The sequence below is a fragment of the Lutra lutra genome, chromosome 12, assembly GCF_902655055.1.
Source record: "Lutra lutra chromosome 12, mLutLut1.2, whole genome shotgun sequence".
Taxonomy (NCBI): Eukaryota; Metazoa; Chordata; class Mammalia; order Carnivora; family Mustelidae; genus Lutra; species Lutra lutra.
Genome location: NC_062289.1, coordinates 28445516 through 28473359, shown reverse-complemented (window position 1 = coordinate 28473359; position 27844 = coordinate 28445516). Strand labels below are relative to the sequence as shown.

The 27844-nt window shown below is 44.4% G+C and overlaps 1 protein-coding gene across 1 annotated transcript in view; it reads left to right on the top strand.

Moving 5' to 3' along the window:
* Positions 1–4201: 4201 nt before the first annotated feature.
* SLC14A2 (solute carrier family 14 member 2) overlaps positions 4202–27844 on the top strand; it is a 177247-nt gene continuing 153604 nt past the window's right edge. The window contains exon 1 of the mRNA XM_047697549.1: positions 4202–4240. The gene's annotated coding sequence lies outside the window, so the exon portion shown is untranslated. The remainder of the gene's footprint in view (positions 4241–27844) is intronic.

The following is a 27844-nucleotide window of genomic DNA, read 5'->3' as shown; positions in this document are numbered from 1 at the left end:
AGCAGACATCCTTCAGCATCTACCCACTCCTGGTCGGAATTTTATTGCATATGACAGCTTTTTCCTCAACAAAGGTGAAATGTGCATTTCTGCTTTTTCCTTATTGTTTTGGGATAGATATAGAGAGAATTGGGCAAGGCTTTCTTAACACTGCTATCTTAAAAGTAGAAGTCCCATCTAAAAGACTGTAAACCCCTATCTTGCTCCTTCTGAATCTCCAGCACCTAATACTATATCTGGAATAGAGAAGAGGCTCAATAAATACTTCTTAGGTGACATGAATAAATGAAAGAATGAACAGTTCTCAAATGTAATAGTTGAGACGTATCTGCCTTTAACACCTCTCTTCCAAAGGACTTCCAGAAAGAGTCTACTGGTTCCTTCTTGCCACAGCATCACAAGGCATGTTTCCCAGGGCATTTCTTATGGTTTAAAGATCTGCCATATTTCTCCCATCTTTCACTGTCTTGTCTGAGCATCCTGCTGTCGCTCACTATTGGAACAAAGAGTACCTGGTACACATGAATTCTGTAGGAACACTTTGTATAGTGGGGGTTTTCTTTCAGTTTTGTATCTAGCCTGTTTTTATGGATGCATTTTGCAAGTGTTTCTCCTTGGCTTACTTCTGAAATTGAAAAAGCTCTATATCTTCTTTACCATAAATCATCAGAAAATAAAGGCAGAATGATGTCATTCTGCACCCTGTTTTAATAAGGAATGGAGATATTTGTTCACATTTCCCCGGGCCCCCCAGGGTCCCATAGTGGTCTGGACTCCATCCAGATACAGCCAGAGAGGAAGGATCCTTAGAGAAATGGAACAGTGCAAGATGCAGACACTCTTTTCGGCCCTTATGAATTCCATGGGGGTCTTTAGCATACATGTGATCCAAGAAAAGATCAGGCTGGCTGTCAGAAAAGATACCGAGTCCAGCTTTCTCTCTGGTTTCCCTTTCAAAAGCGAAGAGGCTTTAACTCAAGGAATCTACTTCTTAAGTCCCCTGAGAACAAGATGTATGTCTCAGAGTATTCTTATGCCTTCCATATAGGATATAATAGGCATTTGGGAAATATATATGTTAATTTCTGATTGTCCTTGGGATTATAGGTAAAACCAAAAGATGTCCTCCTTGCTCAAAAATGTCCAGTGCCTAATCTGACAAAATTCCTCATTCCTTTAAGAGATATTCAATGGATGTTTTCCCTTCTTATCTTCCTTTGTCTTGAGTCACCTAAATTCCTCCAAATTGCTCGTGCTCTGCACCCTTCTCATTGCTGAGCTGACTGCAGTTGGTTGCCTGTAACTGCCCCTGTCGAAAGGCATGGAATCCAGAATTATGTTGACTGCCCATGGACTATCCAAGCCAGCCTGCAAGATTAAGATTGGTAGGACAACAGAAAAAGGAGAGCATGGGAGATATACACCCATAGTCCTTATTATAAGTATTCCAAACAAAAGCACAATGACCAGCCATATAATCCCACAACCAGGTGTATCAATGCTCTTCCTTCCAGATGTCCAGTGCTATTACCCCTATAGCTCACATAACCAAGGCAGAACTCCCACTTACCTGCCTGTACAGCTATGTCCACCCCAACCTTACCCCTGCCCTGGGGGCCTTGATGGGTTTCCAGTAGAGGCCTCAAGCATCCTGCTTTGTCAGGAACAGTACAGCTTTTATATCTGGTGTCCTGGCAAATTAAGCATTTGTCCCGATCAAAAGTGACTTTTGTATGACAAATTATATGCCCTCCCTAGATTAATTTAATACCTAATTTTCAAAAGGCAGCATGAGTCAGAGTGCCTCTGGTTATAAGAAAAGTCTTTCTCTTTTTCCCGCCTTTGTAGAAGAACATTAGGACTCACCAGAAGAACGAACTGGGGTTGGTGATTGGGGAAAAGTTGACACTGCAGGGTGTCAACTGCAGGGTGTCCAGAGAGGCTCAGAGAAATATTATATGTGAGGCTTGAGGGAAGAAACCTAGCCCAGAGATTAGGAGGGAGGGGCAGGACTCCAAGCTCAGGGGAGATATTTTGGGATAATACAGTCCCCAGGTCAGAAAAAAGGGCATTTATGGACAATAGGCATTTTCTGTGTCCTCTTTCCTCCCTCTTTGTGCCTGCAGAGTTTGACCAATAATGCACCAGTGATTTCTCTCTGTTATTTCATTTATGGCAATAACTTCAGGTCCTGTGTCTGGTCATAATGGTGATCTATGTATGCCATCTACAGTGGGCATGGATAATGAATCCTATTTTATTTCTTAATTAAGAATTTGAAAGTACCGCAAATTACTGCAATTAACATGGATTTTCTTTCTCATTTATTTACTTATTTAGATGCCTGAAATTGCACCCTTAGCTTAAACCAACCACAGGGTTCAGAGCCTGTTAAAATATATAGCATTCATTAAAATATTTATTCTTCCCCAACAGTGAAGTTGCAATTTGGAAATGGTGGCCTAGCTGTGTATGCAAAATTCTCCCCCCCCCCAAAATAAATTATATCCATCTCTATCTATATAAATACATATATATACACATATATATGTATATGTATATAATTCATCCAGCTAATTTAGAAAGTTGAATTTACTGACGATCCTTTCTCTGACTGAAATAAACAAAGATTTTCAGAAGAGCTCATTATTATTTTAGCTTCAACCAGTGCTGTTGTTTTCTTTCAAAGTTCTTAGGGATTTGAGCATCATCGTATTTTCAGAAGTTCAGGGCTCGCTGAAAGATAGGAAAAACAATTTGAGGGTGGTTGAATTCATCTGACTGACTTCAAAACAATAGTACTCTCAATAAACTGTTCAGCATCATATTATCTGGTAATTTTGAAGAGTCAAGCTTAGTCATCATTCTTGGGTTTTTGGGATTTGGTTTTAGTTTTGTTTCTGACCGGTTTGCATAGAGACACAGTCAAGAGAGAGTGGTTGAAATCAACCAAAAATAGGCCTCAGAAACATAAGCCAGTAGCCGCTCCAGACTACAACCAGTAGGAATGCAGACGGGTACAATCCTACCAGAAAGCAACTGGGAAATAGCATCTCAAAAGCTTTAAAAGAGGAAATCCCTTAGAAATCCAGCTATTCCACTTCAAGGAAATTATCCTTAGGAAAGACTGAAGGGTGTGTACCAAGATGTAGCTATAATGACATGCGTTACTGCCCTGTTTATAATAGCAAAATAAATAAAATAACCAATGTACTGCAGTAAAAGATTGAGTAAACCTTACATTGGAATACTAAACAACTCTTAAGAACTATGTGGTTTGTATTAGTTATCCATGGCTGCATTACCCCAAAACTTAGCTGCTTAAAACAACAAACATATTATCTCCCAGTGTCCGTGGGCAATGGCCGAACTGGGTCCTCTGACTCAGAACGTCTCATAAGGCTGCAGTGAAGTGTTTGAACAATCTCATGGCTTAACTTGGCGAAGATCCACTTCCAGGTTCACTCAAGTGGGTGTTGGCAGGATTCAGGTCCCCTAAGCCTGCTGGTTGGAGATCTCCCTCTGTTCCACTGCCCTCCTTTCTGTAGAATAGTTCACAACATAGCAGTTGGTTTCATCACCATAAACAAGCTAGAGAACAGGAGCAGGTGAGCAAGACAGCAGCCAGAGTGATTTTGTGACCTAATCTCTGACTGACATCCTATCATTCTTGCCACTTTCGGTGGGTTGGAAGTAAATTCGTCCCACTCGTGCTCCAGGGGGTGCATTCCATGATGGTGAGGATGCAAGAGAACAGAGGTCACTGGGAACCTTCTTTGAAGCTATGTATCACACTGCTGACATGTATCTAGTGGCAAAAGAAAATTCATAATGACTTATTCAATGAAAGTAGAGCAGGTCACCAAACAGCATATGCAGTATGATCTCAGTTCTCTAAATGAAAAAGTACAGAAAAAATATATATCCATATATACATAAGTACTCATGAAACAGTCTATAAATGTTCCATGGGTTAACTAGTGATTATATCTGGATGGCAGATGAGTTTTATGTCTTATTTCCCAATATGTATTTTCTGTTTTCCCTAAATGAACATATACTGCTTGTAAGTTTGAAAAGAGCACGTGTTATTATTTAAAAAGCAAAGCAATTTAAATCCTCTAAACTTCTTGTTTCTGACCTCCACTGTCCATCTTTACAGGACTGTTTCTTGCTTACTACTTGAAGACACTGAAATAGAAGTTCGCAAGACTCCATTGATCCCACTGTCAAAGAAATCGTGAGTATGTTCTAGAACTTTCTATATTTATGTCTTCTGAAACAAATGTTATCACCAATAATGCTACCATGGAAAAAACTAAAATTATTTTTTCCCCTCTGAGGTCACTAGGACCACATGGGAACTACCTGGGAGAGCTGGGTCCTATGAAGATTTTCTTCCCCTGGAGCCAGTGTCTTCCCAGCTCATGGCTGCTTTTAGAAGCTATGATAATCACATGGTGTCTGTCTTTTCTGAAAAATTCCGACAGGATAGGTTCTATTTATGTGTCAAAAATAGATGAACCAGATCTGACACTGCTGAACATATTTGCAAGTTTGTAAAAGGAAAGGGGATGGATGAATGAGAAGATAAAATCATTAATAATCCCCCACACTTCATTAGTTTCCCTGTCTCATGCCACCAGGGGGCCTGAGTTGGGATGCCACTGGTTCTGGGTTGGAAGGACTTCTCCAGCAATGTAAATGTTATTTTAAGGTCACTTGCTGATGAAAACTATTATTTTGCCAAATATGGGTTTATTAGTTTTTTGATAAGCCAACAGTTTCTCTATACCTACACAGAGCACAAAGAAAGCTGCTTAGGATGGGTGAGCTGGTATCCATGGAGAAGGAAGGCAGTGGTTTTTTAAATGGCAGGGAATTAGGACCAGGTCTGAAATACTGGTGGATCTCTTCTCATTGGATCTATCGTATAATAGCTGGTGTAACATATAACCTCAAGTCTCAGTGGTTTAACACGAGAGATCACTTTCCCTTATGTAAAGGCCCAAATGGGTGTTTGTCAGAGTGGTGATTCAGAAACCTAGGTGCCTCCTGTCTTGTGGCATCACCGTCTTCTAGGGCTTTTGAGTTGTATGCTAGATCTTCTACATCTACCTGGTGGACAGGGAAGAAGACAGTAAATATGGCACACCCCCTTCCTACCCTCTTTGGCCTTCAATTGACACACATTACATCCCATGGATGAGCGCTAGTCACATGGCCTTACCTTGATTAAAAAAAAAACAAACCTTGAGTTAGTCCTTGATTGGCAGTCACTTCCCAACAAATCCACTCTGTGGTAGGGAAACACACATCATGGGCTCTGTCAGGAAAAATCATAGTGTTAGAAAGTTCCTGCTGAGAAAATTCTTAGTGGACATTTCTACATCAATCATAGAGCAGGGATCAGCTGACTCATCAATGACTTTGAATAGTGAACCATTCTGCTACATGTGAAGGAACTTCTAAAACTGACCATAACTCCTTCTCAGGATTAGGGCAACAAGTCCCTGGTAACAAACAAGGTTTTAAAGGTTCAAGGTTGTTCTACACAAGTGCTAAGTATGCCTGTCACTACTGGAACTCTGCAGAAAATGCTGCGTTCTCATGATATCAGCTTTAAAACTACTTCTGGGGCATCTGGGTGGCTCAGTCAGTTAAGTGTCTGCCTTCGGCTTAGGTTTTGTGATTCCAGTGTCCTGGGATCCAGTTCTGCATTGGACTCCCTGCTCTGAAGGGAGCCTGCTTCTCTCTCTCTCTCTCTGTCTTTCATGAATAAATAAATCTTTAAAAAATAAATAAATAAAAACACTTCTTTCTTCTACCTGTCTCTCTCTCTCTCTCTCTCTCTCTCTCTCTCTCTCTCTCAGTCTTAGCCTCTTGTTGTGTTGAATGATAGTAACAAGTTCTACCTCTTAGGGTTGTTGTAAAGCCCCAAGGAACTAATTTGAGAAGGGGCATGGTACACACTGTCCCAACCCTAGGGACTTTCCAGCAAGTATCCACATGTGATGAATAATCTCCAAAGTGCGTTACCAGCACTACCACAATTGCTGATTCTAATAATATCCTTGTTACTGTTAAGCTCCAATTATAATGATTAGTGCTACCGCCAATAATAAAACCGTAACATCTCTTCTCAACAATTCTTTACATTTGGGTATTTAACTCTCATGACACCCTTATAAAGTGGGAAGGACACTCACTCTTGTCACACCTATGTCATAGCTGAGAGAACTGAGCCTCATGGAGCCTCGGTGATAATGACAAAGGTCACATTGTAGCCCAGTTGGAGTCACCACTTGGCTCTCAAACCCAAGTCAACCCGATACTAATGTACCAGGTGTAAAATGGGAACTTGCTGGGAAAAACGGCATCATTGCAGAGATCTCATCTCACCCCCTTATTGTCCAGATGACTTGTGGATGCCTTTGAGGACTGATCCTTTTTCTGCTACTGGCCTCAGGTTGTCCTCTCTCCTTCTAGGTTAGTCAGGCTAATTGGACCTGGGTCATGGAGTGGGGGGAGAGGCAAGTAGTGATGGTGTTGGTGATGTCATTTTACAGAGGCCATAACACACGGCGCTCTGGGAAACTGTTCCAAGGAACATGAGCAGGATCCCAGGAAGGTGGGAAAGGGGGCACTTTGCCTCTGCTCTGGTTCGTATGTGGACATCTGGTCAGTACCACCAACCCCAGTGAGGTGGGTGACAGACTAGAATCCACTTCTAGTTTCTTAGAGTTTTCTTTCTCTTTCATTCAGTTCTTTAGGACTTTTCCCAGCCAATGTTAATGATTCATTCTTAAATGACTTCATTCTTTCTATTGGGAGAGAAGGAAAAAAAAAAATGATTACCGGTAGCCTTAGGTTTGCAGTCTAAGCTCTCCTGAGACAGTGTTTGACCCTGAGTTGGGGGACTCCAACTGCCAGGGGCGGTGAGCTATAGCAGACATGGATCTCCATGTAGAGTACAACCCCCAGACCCAGACCTGCTGCTCACAGCTGTGACGACTTGCGGGTCAGTTAGACGCTGTAGGTCAGGATTGCCGCATCTGTTAAATCAGGTGGATGATGTCCCCCAACACACACCTCCCCCACTTTCTTATGGAAATACTGAGACCTGGGGGCTCAAACAAGTAAATAGACAGAAAGTGCTTTGAAAAGCATAATGTGCTAAATAAATGTAGCAAGAGTCATCATTATCACTGCGCTATTGCCATTACTATTTTGTGGTCCGCTCAGCTTTTCTTAACGCAGAGCAGTTAATGAAGTGGCAACTGTATTGGTTTCCCACTAGGAGGGTGAAGGGGCCAAATGAGGCTCTATTTTTATCCCATTTTAGTATCCAGGTTTTTTTTTTTTTTTCCACAACAGCTATGTCTAGTGGGTTTACCAGTATTTTAATTACAGTGCCACTTCATTATGCTTATTCCTAACAAAAACCAGGCTAAGGGCATTTTTTTAATCCTAAAAATGGTGGATTTCCCTAAAGAAATCCTAGCTTTCACCAGCAACCAGAACACTGCTATCTTCGATCCCACCTCTAAGCCTGATACCTACAACTTTAATGAATTATTTTCAGCATAACTGAAAATTTTTTTTAGTTGTACTTGAAGGTTTACTAGTAGAGAGAAAAATGACAAGGCTTTGGTTTATAACTTGTTCACAGCTGAGATGCATTTTTCCTGTGGTCATGAGGAGTTATAGGACTAGCAAATTTAGTAATCAACATGAGGACAGACTGGTAGAGCCAGACAAAGGAAAAGAATATCTCCCTCTTCACCCCTGTGCATGGTCATCCTGTGGTTCCTGCAGCATCTCAGGTAGGCTTGCCTTAGTGTTATCATCAAAAAGACAAGCAAACAACTGCCTCATTAGAAGGAAAAAAACTAAATGTTGCAAATTAGGGAATCTGGCCAGTGAGGGTCATAAAATGTCAAGTTAGAAGCTGTTATGCAAGCATGGTCCCAAAATAACCATTTTATAGATGAGAGAAATAAGACTTACATAGGTGAAGGGCACATCCAAGGTCATATAAGTGTGCAAGTATTACGTTAACCCCTAAGGGGAGTATATTACTTTCCTATCATTGTTGCAACAAATTACCACATATTCAGTGGCTTAAAGCAACACAGATTTATTATCTCACAGTTCCATAGGTCAGAGACCTTACATGGTCTCACTGGGCTAAAATCAAGGTGTTAGCAGTGCTACATTCTTTTCTGGAGACTCTGGGGAGAATCCACTTCTTTGCCCTGTCCATCTTCCAGAAGCCGCCTGCATCCTTGGCTTGTGTTCCAGCCGCCTGCATCCTTGGCTTGTGTTCCCTTCTTTCATCTTCAAAGCCAGAAACGTTGCATGTCTCTGATCCTTTTTTTTTTTTTCTGTAATCACATCTCTGATCATAGCCAGGAAGGATTCTCTGCTTTTAAGGACTCATGTGATTAGATTGAGTCCACTTGAATAATCCAGAGTAATCTCCCTATCTTGAAGTCAGTAACCTTATTCACATCTTCAGAGCCTCTTTTAGCATAGAAGATAACACATTCACAGGTTCTGGGGAATTAGGGTGTGGACATCTTTGGGTGGGATTGGGCATTATTCTGCCCACCACCAGGAGAATGAATTTATGGAGAAAGAAGATGGTGAGTTAGTCAGTTGGTTGAGGAAAAACAACAACAACAACAACAACAAACTGTGGACACCCGTTGTTGGCCAGGGACTCCAAGAATCTGACTCAACATAGAGACTTCTTGGAAGTAAGAGTGTGCCCAGGATCAAGCCCTGCAGGGGAAGGGAAGGAGAGAGGAATGGGCAGAGGGAGGAGCTGGGTTATAGCTGTCCTAAAGCCTCAGCTCACCCCATGGGGATCCCGAGAATGAAATGGCCCTTCATAGTTGTCATGTGGGTCTGGACCTTTAATCTCTTTTCCCTCTGATTGCTGTGACCACATCAAGCAGTCACAGGGTGTTGCCCCACGGGGGGTTGTGACCGTGGGCAAGTCTGCTCTCTTCTGAGAGGACAACTCTCAGTAGCTCGGGGAAAAGGGTGTTCTGTATGAGATTGAGCAGGTGGACTACAGCCTCATGTCATCTGGCCCATGGATGTCACTTGGAGCAAGATCAAGTCTGATCTTGACACAGGAGCACAGGACACTCTGGCCGTCTGAGCAGCAAGGATTAGAAAGATGTCTCCCACCAGTGCTGAGCCCAATACGTGCACCAGAGTGAGCTCTGTTTGTTTGTCCAGAAAAACCTCATGGGATCTCAGCCACCTCTACTTCTGTGCACATCTAGACTGCAAAATCTAAAGGAAATGGTATTTCAGAAGGGGACTGCCTGCATCTTTAGAAGACTGTGTAGATATGTACTATGGCTAACCATACTTACAAAGTGGGTTTGTTTCCCCTACGTGCCTTGATGCAAGTGTTGAGAGCAAAGCACTTTGACCTAGCGCGTGCCATGACCTTCCTAAGTACTTTGTCACACGTAACTATCAGCAAGAGCACTAACAAAAACAGGCCTCCTATTTTACCAGACAATGGACTTCCATTTCCACATCCATTGCTTCCTTTCAATTTGACAGTACTCCTTGGGGAGGGAATGATCTTGCCCCTTGTAAAGATGAATAAACTGGGATTCAGAAAGTTGGAGTGACTCACCTGATGTCACAGGTTAGAGTCTGAAATTGGACCCGGGCCCTCTAAATCCAAGTTGCCTCTACCACATTATCGTGCTAAGTCTACCTCAGTGACAGAGCTCTGTGTCTCAGAGCCTTGGAAATTTGGGAGAAAGGAGTCAGGAAGGTTAGAGAAGGTAGAGAACTGAGGAAGAAATTGTCTGACTCTCACCTTTTGTCTCAGGCCAGTCCTGAGATTATTGTTTTTGATTCTTTTTCCTTTTTTTAAAGATTTATTTGCTTATTTTGGAGAGGGAGAGAAGAGTGGGGGGATTGGGCCGAGGGAGAGGGAGAAAAACAGACTCCCCATGGAGCATGGAGCCTGACTCAGGGCTCGATCCCAGGACCTTGAGATCATGACTGGAGCTGAAATCAAGAGTCAGAGGCTCAAGCAACTGAGCCACTCAGGCGTCCCTGTTTTTGACTCTTTTTGACCTTACCTCAGTCTTTTTAACTCTCCACATATTCTTACACCCTTACCTCATTTGTTCCGTTCAGCAGTACTGTGAGGTAGGCAGAGCACATCTGACAGATGAGGAAGCCAAAGCCCAGAGAGGTTAGACCACTGGCCCAAGAACAGTTGGTGGCAGCGTTGGAGCTGGAACCCAGATCTTTGCTATGGGGATGGGATGGGGGAAGCACCTGCTGGGAGAGGTAGGAAGGAGGCATTCCATTAAAAGATTCATCAGTATTCATACACATTTCTCAATATACAAAATGGAAGTCAAACCATTATGCCATATGCTTTAAACATACACACTGATATAGGTCAAGGATATCGCAATAAAACTAGAAAAAATAAACTTAAAAATTATATGAAAGTAAAAAGAGCCAACAACAGCCAAAGAGTTTTAAAAAGAATGTAAAAAAGAAGGGCTTACATCACAGCATCAAAACACATGATAAAACAGTGTGATAGAGGTGTAAGGGATACAGAGATTAAGGGAATAAACTAGAAAGTTCAGAAAGAGACCCAAACATATGGGGGAGCAGTTGACTACAAATAAATAGGCAAAGTATAGACTTTTGATAGTGTCACATTTGGTTCCCCATACTGAAAAATCAACATTATAGCTCTATCTCATATACAAAATAGCAAAATACTGCAGATAAACTCCACTTGGATTTGAAGCTAAAAGTTCAAACAATAACAACTTTTAAACTATGAGAACAAAATTCAGAAAGATATTTTTATATCAAACCAGGAAAAGATTTCTTAATATTCAAAAAAAAGCACAAAAGAAAAAGATAAATTGGATCACATTAAAATTTAAGATTTCTATAAGACCAAAGACACCATGAACAAAGCCAAAAGGCGAGTGAGCAATTTGAAGGAGGCAGTTGCAATGCATTTGACCAAAAAAGGATTAATATCTAAAATATGTAATAGGTAGAAGACAAGCAACCCAACAGAAAAACAGGCAAAGTATAAAAATAAAAATAGAAATCAAAATGGCCTATAAGCACATGAAAAGATGCCTTGCCTCATTAATAGTCAAGGAAATGCGAAGTCCAGCAAACAGATACCGTTTCACACCTATCGATTTGTCAAAAATTAAATAGTTCAACAGTGCTGAGTTTCTGTAGGAAATAGGTACTTTGGTTCTGGAGGGAGTGCATTGTTTTAATCCCTTTAGAGAGCAATTTGGGAATAACTTATAAAAGTGAAGATAAGTATCTCTATGACAACTAGTTTTACATCTAGATATGTACCCTAGCAAAACTCACTCCTGTGTGTAATATGACTTGTAAAAGGATGTTTATTATCGCATGCCTTGCTATTTTGAAAATTTGGAAACAATCTGTATGCTCAGGTCCATGGAAAAACAGTGTACATTTCATTGCAGTGAGCCTCCCTGACTCCTGTATCAAGGAGGATGATTTGGGAAACTCCATGTTGAACAGAAAGAATCCAATCATATCAATGTTCCATTTACATACACATGTTTAAAGCATAAAAAACAATATTGCCTATTACTTATGGATTCAAGCAGAGGTGTGGTAAATGCATAAAAACACGAGAAAGCTCCATGCAGTTCAGAAAAATGGTTTCTCAGAAGAAGGAGGAGGATGATAGACTCAAGGACAATACAAAGACAGTTCAACTGAGCCTATGTTTTATTTCATTAATTTAAAAAAAAAAAAACTAAAACAAATCCAGCAAGATGTGAACATTATAACACTGTGCTGTGGCTACTGAGTGCGTGACATAGTAAACAATTCAGGAAAGAAGAAGTTATTCACCAGCAGCCTCTCTTTCCTCCGGTGGAAATGAGAAGGCAGTGGGGAGCATGAGTCTGCAGGAAACAGAGCTGACAGCTTTGAAGATTACTTTGGCTTTGGATTTCTGCTCATGCACACACTCCGAGACAGTTCCACACACGGGAGCAGCAGGGTCATGCAGGAAGCACTGCCAAGCAAAATAGTCAAGGCACACAGGGGGCCCTGCCAGCCCCAGCTCTGCCAGGGCATCAAGAACATTCTGTGTCTAGGAATAGGGCCCAGGAATGACAATGGATTAAACACAATAGGAGAGTCTCCCTCTCTCAACATAAAAGAATTCAGAGGTTGGCAGTCTGTGGCTAATATGGTGTCTGCATGATGTCCCCAGGACTCAGGGTCTTTCCATCTTTCTGCTCTGCCATCCCTGGTTACATGAGTTCCATCTCCAAGGTCACCTCATGATCTGAGATGGCCCCGTTGCTAAAAGCCAGCCAGGTCGGAAGCAAGAAGCAGCAGGGGAGGACAAAATGGCTCCTATGGGCTGTCCTGTACCCCTCCATCTGTTCTTTCCTGGAAGTCCTTTAACTTACATGAAAATTTTATTGGCTAAAATGAAATGAATAAAATAAAATAAAATGAAAATTTTATCCCTAACCCCAGCTAAAAAGTTGGGAGCTCTTATGCTAAGGAAGAAGGGGAGAGGCTAGTTGATTAACAGCAAGTGGTGGCTGCCAGTCAGCAGTAATTCATTTTGCACCCCTAGGCAAGAGCTTGCCTCCTCTGGACAGTGCTTCCCTATCCATGCAAGGAAGCGTGTTGACTAAGTGGCTTTCTCAGTGGAGACAATCAACTTTGCTGTTCATCCCTTCACGCTTTGGTCAAACTTCTCCTTGGAACAATTATACCTGAAGACCTTGTCTGCCCATTTGCCTTCTTCCACCCAGGGCTAGGCCTGAGTTGGGCTGCTAACCTTTTTCTCCCCATGTAGCTGTGGTTCTGCACTTAATGCTTCAGACTCCCCACACTTTAGGAACTGCAGTTTCTCTTCCAGGCTCATCAATTTACTAGAAACAGACAGATTCTAACTTTTCAGTTCACCTCTTCCAGGGAGCCTTCCCTGGTTTGTGGCAGCCCCCACTGAGACCACTTCATCTCTCTGTCCATTGTCAACAGCACCTTTCACTTAGGCAATCAAGTACTTTTATTGAGGGTGGACCTTCGACTGCCTGGCCCAGTGATTCGCATTTTTTCTTTTCTTTTCAGAACTCTTTCATCTAGTGAAAACTCTGTGAAACCACAAGGAAATGGATAAAATGAGTAAAATGGTGGTACACAATGGGGTAGGGCCCAAAGTCTTCAGAACACACTCTGAAAAGAGAATATCTTGACCTTATTTTATGAGTGAAGACATTGCTGCCCCAAGTCAGAAATGAATTGTCCCTGGTCATACAGCTCATGACAACAACAAAGATAATGACAGCATTAGCTAACACTCACCCTCTGTGTCAAGCACCAGTCTAAGTGCTTTTCATAGATTAATTAAAGGCACTAAAAGTAAAAAATAAATAAATAAATAAGACTTTGATTGTACCTTAGAAACAATATGAGATTCCATTTCTGTCCAAGGTCCAGCGAAAAAGCTTTATACAGAAATTGCCAAGTATATAATCTATTTTATAGCTATGAATGATGGATCTGTACACTGTGTAGCACAAATTTTCTAAAAGGTTTAGCAATCAAATAAATCAACAACAAAGAAAGCTGTTGCCCAAATACATTTCGGTATTTTACTACTGAAAATCACTCCAGGAGAATTCTGTTTGCTGGGGGCTTAAGGAGAGGCCACTGGGAGCAGCTGGAGAAGCCCCTGGACAGGGTCAGTGTCAGATGCTGGGAAATAGAGACTCCAAGCAGGAAGGGCAGTGGGAAGCTGCCAGCCCTCTGGAGCGCCAGTGGGCCTTGTGCCTGGAGGTGACAGGCACAGCCCGGCTGGGCGGCGTCGCGCGCCACTCGCTGTAACTGCGGTTAAGTAGAGCTGTAGAAGAAATTGGCAGGAAATGTGCGTGAAGCTCACACTTTCTCTGCATCTTCACCTCTCCCTTCCACCACCACGCCTGCTGCACAGGAGTCTCAAACCTATTCTAAAGTTAACCCCCCATCTCAGCTCAGGATTCATCCCCCCGCCCCCCATCTCCTAATTAGGCTCCTGCATTCTCCCCTGGTCTTTCCCTTTCAATTAGATTCTTCCTCCACAAACACATCATCTCCCATTTTTAAGGGGAGTACAAAAAGAGAGGTAGAGAACTTTCCTTAGTCCTGCTTTCCCCCCAAGCTGACACCCAGTCTCCAGTTTCTTTAATTGCCAGATTTTAGAGACGCACTTCTGTGTTCACAGTCATGCCTGCCTTATCTCCACCTTCTTTAACATCCCTCTGTCTGCTTTCTGGTCCCATGATTCCACAGAAACTTCTCTAACTGCCAGATATGCCAATTTGTCCAACCCTCTGGTCTCAACAGCATTTATGACTGTGTAAGCATTGCCTGGACCCAACGTCTTAAAATAATCACCTCTTTTGGCCTGCATGACCCTGTTCCTGTGCTCTCCTCCAAAACCTTCTCACCTCCCTCCTGGTCCCAAGACGCCCCTCCAAGCCACCACCTCTAATCCATTGGTGGAAAAGAGACCAGAACAATCCAACTCACTGGGTGTTCAAAAATCTGATGGAAATTTTTAAAAAATTCCTTAAAATATGGCTTGTGTGTACATATACATGCATATAGACACACACACACACACACACACACACACATATACAAGTATTGCAGGAGAAGTTCATGGACTCCCTAAATTAAGGACCTGTCCCCAGAGAATAACCTTTTGTACAAAATGTAATGATAGTCTCATGTGGCTGTTCCATGTTGCTTTTTTTGTTTGTTTATTTTTAAAAATATTTTATTTATTTATTTTAGAGAGAGAGCAAGCATGAGCTGGAGGAGGGGCAGAGGGGATGGGAGAGGGGCAAGCAGACTCCACGTGGTCCAGCGTCCAAAGCCCCACGTGGTGCTTGAGGCAGGGCTTCATCTCACGACCCTGAGGTCAGGGTCCTGAGGTCACGCCCTGAACCGAAACCAGGAGTCAGATGCTTAACCGACTATGCCACCCAGGCACCCATCCATGTTTAAATCACATATTCTAGAAAGTTCTTGGCTTCTAGCAGGGCTGTAATGGAGTCACATGCTTTATCAGAAGGCTCAAGCCCACAGTTCTCATCGCAGTTTTCACACCTTAAAGGCTTAAATGAGTCACCTCTCTACACCAAATTTACCTCGTCTGTAAAAATGGGTATTATAATTTCTTCTCTGCTGCCCAGGATTGTTGTAAAGGTCAAACAAGATGGGGAATTTGAAAACATCTTGCAGACTTCAAAGCACTACGGAAATGATTACAATTAAAATCACCGATCAATACCCTTAGGGCCGCGCTAGCAGGCTGTTAGCAAGCGCTGGAATCCTACATCGGGCACCATTTATGATCTGACCTGGGTCCGCTTCCCAGTTTGTAAACTGGAGATAACAGCTATTCCAGCTGCCTCCGACAGCCAGTATGTGTCTCAAATGAAATAATGATTGTGGAGGGACTTTGCAATTCAGCAAGATGGAGGCGTCTGCCATTTCTCATCCTTTTCTTTGTCCCTCTCCACGTGCATTAATTGAGCTCCATGAGCCCAGCAGAGTGAGGCTGTGCTCACAAGAGTCCCACCGTGCCCAATGATGGAGCATTCCTCCGAAAGAAGTCTGGAGTCAAATTAGACTCCAGTGAGTTAATCATGGATAATGTAATTATAAGAAGCAGCAAATAAATGATAATAATTGGCTACTTATTATTTTTATAAAGGGGGCATGGAGAGAAAGAATATAGTGTGTGAGAAAGATTATCCCATTGTAGAAATAATCACTCCTCCTACCCACTTGGCCTGTATTTAAACCCACCGCCAGGAGCACGTACACATGTCTCTTTGGTACACTGAGTTGCTATAAAATACTTCCCAAAAAGAATTTTTTAATAAATAAAATACTTCCTGACCTGAAATCCTGACTCTGCCTTGACCCTTGAGTGTTCATACCTCTGGTAGACTTGCACAGGTTTCCAGCTCTCCACGAAAGAGCACGGTAACGGAACTATGTGCCTTCCTTGTTCTCAGTCCCTTCTCCCGTGCTCAGTTCCACTTCTGTGCCCAGCTGAGGGGCCCAGGCACAGGTGCGGACAAACCATCAAGCTTAAGGAGGATCCATCTCCTCCTTCTCACCAGCTTCTCTCTGGTTTCAGAAAGAGGCGGGATTCCCACGGTGCTGCGGGAAGGGAGGACTAGCTATTAGCTGGTGAGGACAAGCCAGGTTGCTATCAGAGTCGGACAACACAGCAAGAAGTATTTCTCAACCATCTCTAGGAACTGGGAGGTACAAAACTGGCCCTTCCTTGAAGAAGTGGGGAGCAACAGAGTGTCTTGGGCTGCATGTGCCGGGGAAGGATAGCCAGCGTTTATTGAGCCAAGGGTATCATATCACCTGCATTATTTTCATTCAGCCCAGTCAGCAGTACTCTCTGGTATGGGTTTATTGTCCTATTTTTCCAGCAGAGAACCTGAGGGTCAAAAAAGCTAAAACGTGCCCAAGATCACACAGAGAATAAGAAACAGAGGGATTCCGAGTGCCAGGCTGTTTGCACTCCAGCAAACTGGCTCACTAGTGCCTTCAGAGGTCTTTCCAAGTACTTGGACATACCTGGAAAAAGAGTGCCTCTCCGGTCATGGCCTGTCCAAGACACTCCCCTTGGTAAAGGACCTTTGATTATTATGTGAGAGTCACGGACTACAGCTGAAGAAGGCTCCAATCTGAGACTCGGCTCTTCCATCTACTGGCTTGTAAACTTCACTAAGTCCCTTAAACTTATCTATAAAGTAAACTGAACATGATGTCTCTTGGAAATGTGTGAGTTGTGTTGGTCAAATGCAGTGATATTTGTGGAAATGCTCTGTCTTCAGCTAGAGAGAAGGTGGCATTGCCTCCAATCACGGGGCTACAGCTGAAGGCCACATCCCTGACATACACACAAAAGAGCCAAGGCTGTAGAGGTCTGGGGACACTGCCTAAGAAGAAAGCAGGAGCCCAGAATGCAGCTGAGGTCTGATAATGAGTTACTCGGTCAGAGGAGCACTAGCAATGACAAGGGATCTCCTACAAGCTGCTTAAAACCTTCCTAGGCTTGAAGGGAGCCCAGAGCCTTGGGCAGAGCTAAGTCTTCCTGTGGTAAGTCCTAGTATCTTCTGTCCTGGGAAAAAGAGAGTCATGAGGGAGGCAGCTGGCAGGTCATTAGAGCTGGCTAGAGCAAAAACATCATGAGGGATGAGGTCTAACTCCGCTTTTCCCCCGTTATCCCTGGATATGGTGTCCTGGTTATATGGCTTTAGAGAAAAGTATAGATTGTAAGATCCCAGAGGGAATGGACTTTTTATCTTATGTGTTATTGGACTTCCCATAGAACCTAGAGGAGTTCAGAGCTCAAATAAGTGTTCCATAAAGGCAGGATGCTGTGCCATCCTCCTGTGAGTTCCCACAGCTAACTTTTCCCATAATGAACTTTTTGTTAGGCAGACGGTCCTAGAGGGCTTATTAAACAGACAGATTCCCAAGTTCCACTCCTAGGGATTTCGATTCATGAGTCAGGGATGGGACAGTAATGTGCCTTTAACAAACTCCCCAGTTGTTTCTAGTGCAAGTAATCCCTGGGAGGAAAAAAAAAAAAAAGCTTTGAGAAATTCTCTGATAGTCAATTGCTTCGCATACTATCTTGTACTGAAAAGATCTGTTTGTGGGTCTGATGCCCCGGCCCAACGGTTAGCTCCTCTAACACAGGACCTGTGCCTTCTCATCCTCGTACCCCAGAGCCTAGCAGAACACCTGTACTCACTTCCAAATACATCCTGTTCCCATAGGAACAGTTTCATGTCTAGGGTTTGTGTAGTTGACAAGCATCACTGGGAATCCCCATATATCATAAACATGGTGACAATATTGCACAGTGGGACGCCAGAGTGATAGAGCTAGAAAGTGCCTAGATCCATTCCTTGGCATCGCTAAAGCAAAGGCACCACTCTGATCTCTGCAGTCCTTTGGGCTACAGGACCATGCTCTAGAAACATTTTCTGAGAGATCATCTACTCAGTGTAATACCCTGTACCTTACAGTCACCTTATAAACGAGAGGACAGAGGCCTAAAGAGGCTGACATGTTCAAGATTATACCCTGAATCAGTGTCACCCCTAGAACTCAGACCTGGGTCTCTGGATTTTCTGAGCAAAGCTTCCTTATAACCCTAAGATTCTCAGAAGGACTTGCATTATCTTTTGTTTTTTTCTTTTTTAAAGAATGGTCAATAAAATCTTTTTTTAATGCCTCTACTGCTTGCTACAAGGACATTTGTCACAAGAAGACGGCATCATTTTAAAGTTCCCTGGACAGCTCTAACCAGGGACCTGGGCCATGGAAAGTCTTCCCCAGAGTCCCTTGGAATTCTAAGAAGGAAACAAAATTAGAGCTAATTAAATGTGTAATTACTGTTGATTGTAGCAAGCATGCTTCTTTTAGGTCAGATTTATGATGCAGGGGCCTGATAGTGTTTTCGACACAGGGTAGCATTGAGCGTGTTTTCAAGAAATTGGGACCCTTGTCTTGGCCTTGGGAGTGTGACTTAGAGGCTGGTTTTAAAGGATTGCGGGATGGGCTGCAGCGGATTGCACAAAACAAATGCTACAAAGGGCATCTCCATGTTATGCACTTGAACCCAAATGGGACCATCCCATGCTCTGCACTCACGAAGGGGCTTCCCTTCTGCCCTGCCACTTCTCTGCCCAGCCAAGCGCTTAGCAAATCACATTAATATAACTAACTCAATGTCTGGTTTGTATGTGTCCTCTTTTCATTCTCTGTTCCTTCTGGTTTGGGTTGTTAGTCACTGGAACCCTCCTATCTTACTGTCTTTCTGACTTTTCAGATATTCCTGCTACTTTTTCTGGCTCCCTGTGCCATGCATTCCTTTTATTCAGTCCTCTAGCCTCATCTCCACTTTTTTCCCTTATGCAAAGTCTTGTTGTACTCTTTCCTGGCAACTCTAGTTAAAATGCTCAATTACAAAAGTGGGCAGACCCCATTTTTAGTAGATCCAATGAGCGAAGCTGTGCCCCTTCTTCCTTGCCCACCTGTGCTAATGATTAGAAAATAAATCTCTCTGATGGCTTGCGTGCTATCTGCTGCATTGTAATCAGCCGCGTGGATTCAGAGGAATTTTCACCGTCAGAGAGGCTTCTCTCACAAGGCTTCCCACACCACTGAGAAGTGGTGTGTCCATTTTGCGGATTTGTGTCCATTTTGAGAGTTTTGAAGCTAAGGATCAAGGGTCAAGCTGACTTACCCAGAGTTGGTAATAGAGCCCCTTCAAGAGTCATGTCTTCCCGTATCCTGGTCTAATGGTCTTTAGTCTTTATTTCCCTCTGATCACGCTTTTGCATAGCTAAAGTGTACTCACAAGGTTGGCTGATGTGTTCCTCAATAGGATGGAAGGAAAGGAGGAGGAAATCTTTGTTTTCATCTCCTGGAATGTTCCAATGGTTCCAGCTGTGGCTACAGTTCATGACTGTGGGGATTTTTTGCTTGTTTATTTTCTTTTGAAAGATTCTATCTCGATTCCAGAAAACTTTCCAGCAAACAGTACTTTGAGGCTGCTGGGGAAGGGAGGGCTGTTCCTTCCCTGTCATATGTCCTTAAAATAACACAATGGGGGAGGCAAGCCCTCAGGGCCCCCTTGAGGTACCAAGGATAGCATAATGAATTGGCTAATCATAAACCATTCACTCCTGAGTTCCAAGCGATATGGTAATGAATTGCCAACGAGCCATTCGCCAGACTGCAGCCATATGGTGAGGGATGGGACCCTGGCACATTGTAGCCATACTGTGGATTTGTCTGTGTAATTGTTCCCAACCAGGACCTCCCCATCTCTATGGCTGCTAATTAACGTCCTGTTTAAGCTTCTGTTGTCAAAACTAATTATTTGTTTGTTTTATGCAGACAGGTCTTTCTCTTATCTGGCTAGTAATAGTGACCATTAAGAAATGAAAATGTGTTTGAGTTCACATAAAATTATTTAAATTTCCTATCTTGTATTACTTAGTGGGTACCCAAGCCTAGCAGCACTGGGCCTATGGTAGCAACTCAATCCAGGAGCTTATTAAAACCAACAAATTATCATCTTTCCCAGTAGAAACACAAATGAGGATTCAGTTCATTAATTTCCCCCATTGTTCTTCCTGTCTGTGGACATTACTCTAGTTGGATCTTCAGCTATAAAATGTGGATTTTATGATAACAGTGATGATAATAAAAATAATCAGGAGAAGAAGGAGATTCATTTATTAGAATAAGGCCCCATTTCAAATTCACGTTCCCTGTTGGTCTGAGGAGACGGTGACATTTTGGAAAGAACAATGTTGGTTTCCTTTCGGCTCCTCTGCTGTTTCGTTTTCTTGCCTCTTTCATTGCTTTCCTTAGTCATCAGCCAACTAGGGCTAGAAAGAGAGTTTGGGGAAAACTGAAAGAAAAAAGAACAAAGCTACCCTGAGAGGAAAGGGGAATGAAGACCCACTACCAGTAAACAGCAAAGCCAATTGGAAGGGAACCAGTTTATGAAGGATTTAGGAGTCCAGTATGGTTGGGGAGGCTCTGATTTGGTGTGCTGCTTCACAAACCAGTGTGGGTCCATTGTCCCCCAACCCTCACCACTAAGGAACAAGGGGTATTGACCCTTTATCCTCCTTTCTGACAGCCTTTCCCCACTGACTGCCTATTACTCCTGTGCACTGATTTTCCTTTTATGATGGTGTTGAAGAATACAAGGAAATGAAGGCAAAGAGGAAAGGAGATGAAGGTTTGAGGATGCCCACAGGGGAGTATTCTCTGAGAATGCTCTGGGCTCCTCACTGTCTACAGGACGCGGTGGGAACAGTCTCTCTGTTTCACAACTTCCTGATTTTTCCCTGCGTCCGCGTCCACATCCCAGAAACAGCCACCATGTTAATTGCAAGGTCAGGCCAGTGTCTTCCGTGGCATCTGGGACGTGGTATAATGCACACAGATTTCCATATGCGGTCCCTCCCCATAGTCCTCGGCCCCGGAGCACCCACACCACGTGAGAACGCGGCTTCTCGGGAGATGCTGACATTTTAATTAGAAGCATCTGTTGCCTTTTCTGTTATTTTTGGCCAGGTTTGGTTTATTTGTATGAGCCGATGTTTGTGTACAGACCTGCCTACGTGTTTCACAGGAGGCGGGACACAAAGCCTAGCATTGCTGCCTCTCTCATTTTCTTCTCAAGTAGCCAACTGGGACATGTGACAGGGCCACCTGCGTTCACCCTGGTCTGCTCTCTGCTGGGCTTCTCTCAGATGAACTGGGAGTAGGGAGAGCCAGGCTGAGAGCAGAAAATAACCTTCCCAGGAAAGGAGAGATTTGGGGGAGAGACACCTGCCTCCCTCTTCCCGCCCCTGGCCGCACAGCGCAAGCCCTGGCCTGTGCTGGGGCCTCTCCCACCTCCCTGCCCAGCAAATGTCACTCCCCTGCTCTGATTCACACACTGGCCAGGTCCACCGTCCTCAAGTCAACTTCAAGCCCTGTTCCCACCAGTCTCTGAGATCCTGCCCTTCACTCAGAAAATCCTCCCTTCTGTTTGTCAAAGCCCCAGTCACCTCCACAGAGCCTTGCTCCAGCTGGCTCACTGGCCTGGTCCCATGCTGGGCAGTGCTCCTACCAGTCAGCAAGCAGCATGTACTGCGTTCTTGCTGTATTTAGAGCCAGAGTGGGTTACTAGTGCCTCCTCCAATGTTGTTTCCCCAGAATCTCAGAATGTGAACTTTGGGGGATGAAGGTCTTATAGGTACCATTATAGTGAGGATCCTGAGATGAAATCATCTGGATGAGGGCAGGTTGTAAATTAAATGACAGAGGAGACAGAAAAGGAAATGACAGAGAGGAGGACAGAGACCGAGATGGGAGTGATGCAGCCACAAGCCAGGGAATGCGAGGGGCCACCGGATGCTGGAGGAGGCAAGAAAGGATCCTTTCCAGGAGCCTTCAGAGCAAGAGTGACCCTGCCAACACCTTTATTATGGACTTTTAGCTTCCAGAACTGTGAAAGAATAAATTTCTGTTGTTTTAAGGCACCAAATTGGTCATAATATGGTAAAGTAGCCTGAGACTAAGGTGACATGGTAGACAAAATTCTAAAAATGGAAGTTGGAATCAACCCTAGACTTGAAACTAGGGATCCTGTTCTGCTCTGTCCCCTCAGAGAGGTCCTGTAAGCCCCGTGGGCCTCAATATCCTGGTCTGTACATTGAAGGAGGTGGACAGAACAATATGTCCATGACCCTCTGCAGCTCTGTTGTATGTTCTGTGCAAAAGAGAGGTTATAGCTACATAGGATGATGACATCACAAGCCGAGTGCCCCACTATGAAAAGCAGACTAAAAGAGCCATCACGGATCAGAGGAGTTCAAATGCAGCAGAGTCCGTGAAGGCCCTACAGAGGAGGCAGTCTCTGAGCTCAAGCACAGATTGATGAAAGAGAGGAGCAGGGGAGGCATTAGAGACAAGGGCCAGGAGGAGGGAACAAGCAGAGGTTGGATGAGTTGGTGCCCAAGAGGAAATTGGGCCAGGGTAGAACAAGGAAGACCATGGGAGCAGCACATCCCCACCCAGCCAGAAGTCAACCTTTGGTAATGTCTACTCCACTGCTGGCCTCCCCGCACCAAGGAAACTGCTTTGCTCCATTAGAAAAATCGGACTGCCTCTCAGCTTGCACACATCCATGCGTTAAACAAGTAATTACTGAACACTCGCTGTACACCCAGCAGGGGTCCGAGCATTGAAGAGTCAGTGGTGAGTGTAGTCTCTGCCCTCAGCTTGCAATCAGATGGAGGAAGCAGATCATCAGGCATGTAACCGTGTTCCTGGTGGTGGGTATTTTAGTCAAGAACATACACAGAGGGGTACCTCAAGCTGAGTCCTACCTCAGTTTGGGGGGCTTGGAAATCTTCCCAGAAGAAGTGACTTTTAAGCTACCTGAAAAATGAATAAAAGTTGGCTAGTTGACAGGAATGGCGAGAGCTTCCTTTAGCTCTCCCTGACTTGAGTATGTGTAAAATAAAGAAGCAGAAACGTACATACAACAGGAATAAATAGGAACAGTAAGAAAAGGAAGAAGAAGAATCAGTTACAAAAACATGGCCATCTGGGGCCATTTGGCACAGGGACAAACATTCCTGCACAAACTAGGGCCTTCCAACTACAACCCTGAACCTAAAATACAAGCTGAAAATAGACTCAGTGTCCTTTGCTTTTCTGAAAGGTAGGAAAGACCGGAACATTTTTCAGAAACGCCATTATCCAACATTATCATCAGAAGCCTCGCAGCTCTCTGGAAGACTGATTTGGGTAGATCTGTTTGCAGCAGGGGCTGACCTGTTGAGTCTTCTATGTTGACTATTATGACAGACTAGTCTTCATCTCTATTCTCAGTGTGACTCTCCTCTCTCTTTCTCAGCCTTTGAAAGAGAGTCCTAAGTTCCTCAAAGGCAGGACCTTTATTGTTTCTTTGCTTGCCAACCCACTCATGGGTGCCTAACCATCTACCAGCTTTTCCTCTACAAACAACCAGTGTTGATTTAGTGAGTCCCCTCAAACCTTCCAGCATCCATTCATATGGATCATTGAAAGCTGTCTAAAGACACTGGCCCAGTAATTCAACTATATTAAGGGCTCTTAGTTTCAAGGGATCATGCTCACACAAAAACACTGTCCTCAAGGAGTTTGGAATCTGGTTGTAGAAACCAGATATAAACATGTAAACATGTAAATGGAATCACAAAATGTAGAGATATCTGGGAATCAGAGATGACCTCTGAGTTGATTTCATCAGTAGCAATGCCAGCATCCCATTGCTTTCAGGTCCATCCAAGGCAAAATGTAGGGGTGAAGGATCATTGGCCCTCGCCTGGGGACTGCAGATGGTGCTGGTCTATCCTGGAGCCTCCAGTATAGCCAGTGGCCTTGAAATCTCTTTGAAAAGAATCTCTCTGAAAATGAAGACTCCATATACCCCTTCGTGGAATACTTTCCCCATCTCACCCATCTCATCTGTGGACTTGGCAGTTTCCATCCCTTCTCTCTTTGTAGATAATGAAACAAAGAGGAGACAGACCAGCGTCTCTGTCTCTGCCAGTCCATCTCCATCCTCTCCTCCCTAGTTCACTCCCTCTCTGTCCTTCTGTCAAGAACTGTCTGTCTGGGGCACCTGGGTAGCTCAGTGGGTTAAAGCCGCTGCCTTCAGCTCAGGTCATGATCTCAGGGTCCTGGGATCAAGCCCCGCATCAGGTTCTTTGCTCAGCAGGGAGCCTGCTTCCCCCTCTCTCTCTGTGCCTGCCTCTCTGCCTACTTGTGATCTCTCTTTCTGTCAAATAAATAAAATCTTTTGGGGAAAAAAAAAAAACTGTCTGTCTCTGTCTCTGTCTCTGTCTCTCTCTCTCTCTCTCTCGTTATCTCTTTCTGCCTCGCTGTCTCTCTCTTTTTGTTATACACACACAATTATATTTTGGGGAGAAACCCCTGCCCTTGTCACAGTGATGCTCAGTTGTAATTTATTAGCATGGAGGAGATCAAAGTTTAAAAGAAGAAGAAAAGACATTTACCAAAAAGCCTAGATAAGGTTGTGACTGCATTTCAGGTCACTAAGGGGACAGGGAAGGAAAAATAAGTTGGAATTGGAAAGTGAAGACCAGAAAGGCCTGGTCACATTATGTCAGCAATCAGCTACTCTAGTGGCTGTGACTACAGTCTATGGGCCCTACCCCCACCCTCCTGTGGACTGTTCTCACAGGAGCTGTTGGGTCCAAAGCCTTTGAGAAGTTCCACTAAGATAAATTCTCTTTGTAGAACTGTCTGACTTGGAGCCCACATAGTTGCTTCTTCTGGAATACAAAGCATTATGGGTCATGGGCCAGGCCTCTGCTGCATAGAGGCGTGAACAATGCTCCTTCAATTTCAGGACTGGAGGAGGCTTTGGAAAGTATCTGATCTGTCCTCGACTTGACAGAGAGGGAGCCTAAAGCTGGAGAGATAAGGTTGTCCAAAATCCCACAGCTAGTTTGGGGCAGAGCCAAACCAGAGCATTCCTCTCCCACCTCCTCTCTGTGCTTCCTGGGCTCCTGCCTCACCACCATCTCTGATGGGTGATGCTGGGTGAGATGCTTAACCTCCCTGAGCCTCAGAGGTCTTACTGCAGAAGAGGGAGCATGGGAAGAGAGAATTTCTGAGGGCTTCTTATGGAGTAGCAAGTGTTTGCAACTATTCTCATGTGTAAACCTGACATTTCTGCATTTTACAGCAGTCCTCAAAATTCCCATCTTTGGGGGAAAAAATTAGTCTCTGAGAGATTAAGCAATCTCCTTAAGGTCGTGGGGCTTGTAGAGTCAGAATCCAAATCCCAATCCCAGTGGTTTATCCAGTGCCCACCCCGTTCCCCATCCCCAGCTGTACTTAGCACAGGCTTAGAGGAAATGAGATGAGTATGGACCCGTGACCATGCACTCCCACACTCCCAGGCCTCTCCACACTGCTCCTGCCAGTGGAGGCAGGGAGCTGCCCCTTTCTCGCAGACCCCGCCGCCAGTGGAGTGAAGAAGCAGGTCGCCATGCTCACTGGAGAGCAGCCTGGCTCACTCTTTCATGAACGATCACATCACCTTCCCCTTGGCCTGCCAGTCAAGGACTGGCCTCCAGAAAGTGACCCAGGCCAGTGTTCCAAATAAAGCTGTGGAAAAAGAGGCACTGAGCCCAGCTCCCCACACCCAGGTGCCTCACAGAGAGAGGCATCAAGAGCCCCTCTCCAAACAGCTAGATGATCCCCCAAAGTCAGAGAAGAAACTTGGGAAAGGTGACAGCTCTCCAGCTTGTCCTCATCCTGCTTGTGCAGCACAGCAGCATTTCCAGCTGGAATTTGCAAAGGCCATTCCCCCCACCTTGGATTTGGGATGCCATGCTCAGAGCTAGCTGCACTGTTAGGCATTTCCTTGGACCCATACTCATTCACGCACATGCACACCAAGTCTTATTGTTTTTATTTTCTTTTTTTCTCCTTCTTTCCTAAAAATCCAATAGGGTCCTCTGTAGGGCAGAAGCTGAAGAAGCCAGCCACCCAACCACATGACTTCATAGACAGCAAAAACGCCCCTGTTCCTAGCTCATGTAGGAATTCCCCTTTCGTGGTTTACTGGGTCACCCCAAGCCAGCAGCCTCGCTCCATTCCAGCCTTTGCAGGGGGCTTTCCCTGAACCAGACAACCTCCTGGCATTGAACACCTCCACGGTGCTTGTGTGTATCCAAAGCAGCACTTTATTATGGAGGGCCTTTTGGCCTTTCTCAGCTGTTGACCACATGAGGGATTTTTCTCAACCAAGATATAGCTCCCGTGGGGCCGGAGCTAGATTGAGGGCAGTGGACTCTAAAATTCTAGGGTGTATATAGTCATTTAAAACTTCTTTTTCAGATTAACATCTATCACACATAACAGTGGACCCTCTCAGGGTAACTCTTCCCTGGAAGACCCTTGTCCTCCAAATCGAACCTTACCCTTCTTTTAAGATCCACTTCCACTATTTTCGTTGTGACACTCTTGGCCTCATCCCATACTGCAGTGAAATGAGTAACTCCCTTCCCTGTACTCACTCCGTGGCCCTTTATACATACCTTTATTATTGCCTGATCACAATGGTTCATTTTTTATCTGTTAAATGTCTAGATGTCTTTCTATCCAGAAGGTGAACACCAAGTGGGTAAGTGCCATGCCCAGGAACAGCTAGCAGGACAAGCTGAGATCTCAGGGATATGAGCTTGAGAGAGAGAAGGCAGTTGGAACTAGGTAGGAAAGAAGAGGGACCTAATCCAAGTGTCACAAATTCTCTCCCAGTAAAACTTCTCTCATTTCTCTTAAGCTCCACCCCCCAAATGGATCTCATAAAAAGCACTGCCTTGGAAGAAGAGTACAGAATTCAAGGGGCAGTATGATACCACACAGGTCTCCATCAGAATATCTGGCCAGTGTATCTGGGTCAGGCCTTCATCTGTATATCTGAGGGTTCAGTGTGGTGGGCAGAGCATCACTGCGGGAAATGCCCAGGGGACACAGAGTATTTGAAGACAGGTAGGCTCTGCAATCAGTCTACTCATGGCAGAGCCCTCCTAGGAAAAGGGAGGTAGAAAAATGGGCTCTCCGTTCTCAGAGAATGAGCCTAGCAAAAGCCCAGCCTAGCAGACTAAAGTTTGAGATGCTGTTTTAAGCCCATAGGGGATTTAGGAGGCTGGGAAGGTAAAGTGAGGCAGGAGCCCAGATCCATGTACTAGAGCACATTTCCGGGAGGGTAGGGATAAATGCGTAAAGACTATATACCAGCGCCCATGAAGCATCCCTGGGCAACAGACTAATTCCAGTGTCCATCAGATGGTGGAGGTGAGGCTCCCAAATGAGGTCTTGTCCTCACCAGGTATAGATCAGGAATTGGGGTGAACTGGGCCGTCAGGGAAGTGCTGGGGAACAGGGAAGCAACCCAGATGAGGAGATTCCCAGGCCAGGAGGAAGAGTTCTTTCTCAATTGCACACCTCCCACACCCAGCAAACTGCCTGATCCGTATCAAACAGTCCAAGGAAATTTGTTGGAGTGCATTTAGGAGTGAGAGAAGTTTCCAGATACCTTTCCATCATTCTGGCAGGTAACTCCCAGCTTTCCTGGTCAGGCCCTGCTTACTGGAACCCTTCGTCCAGTGCCACAGAGAAAGTG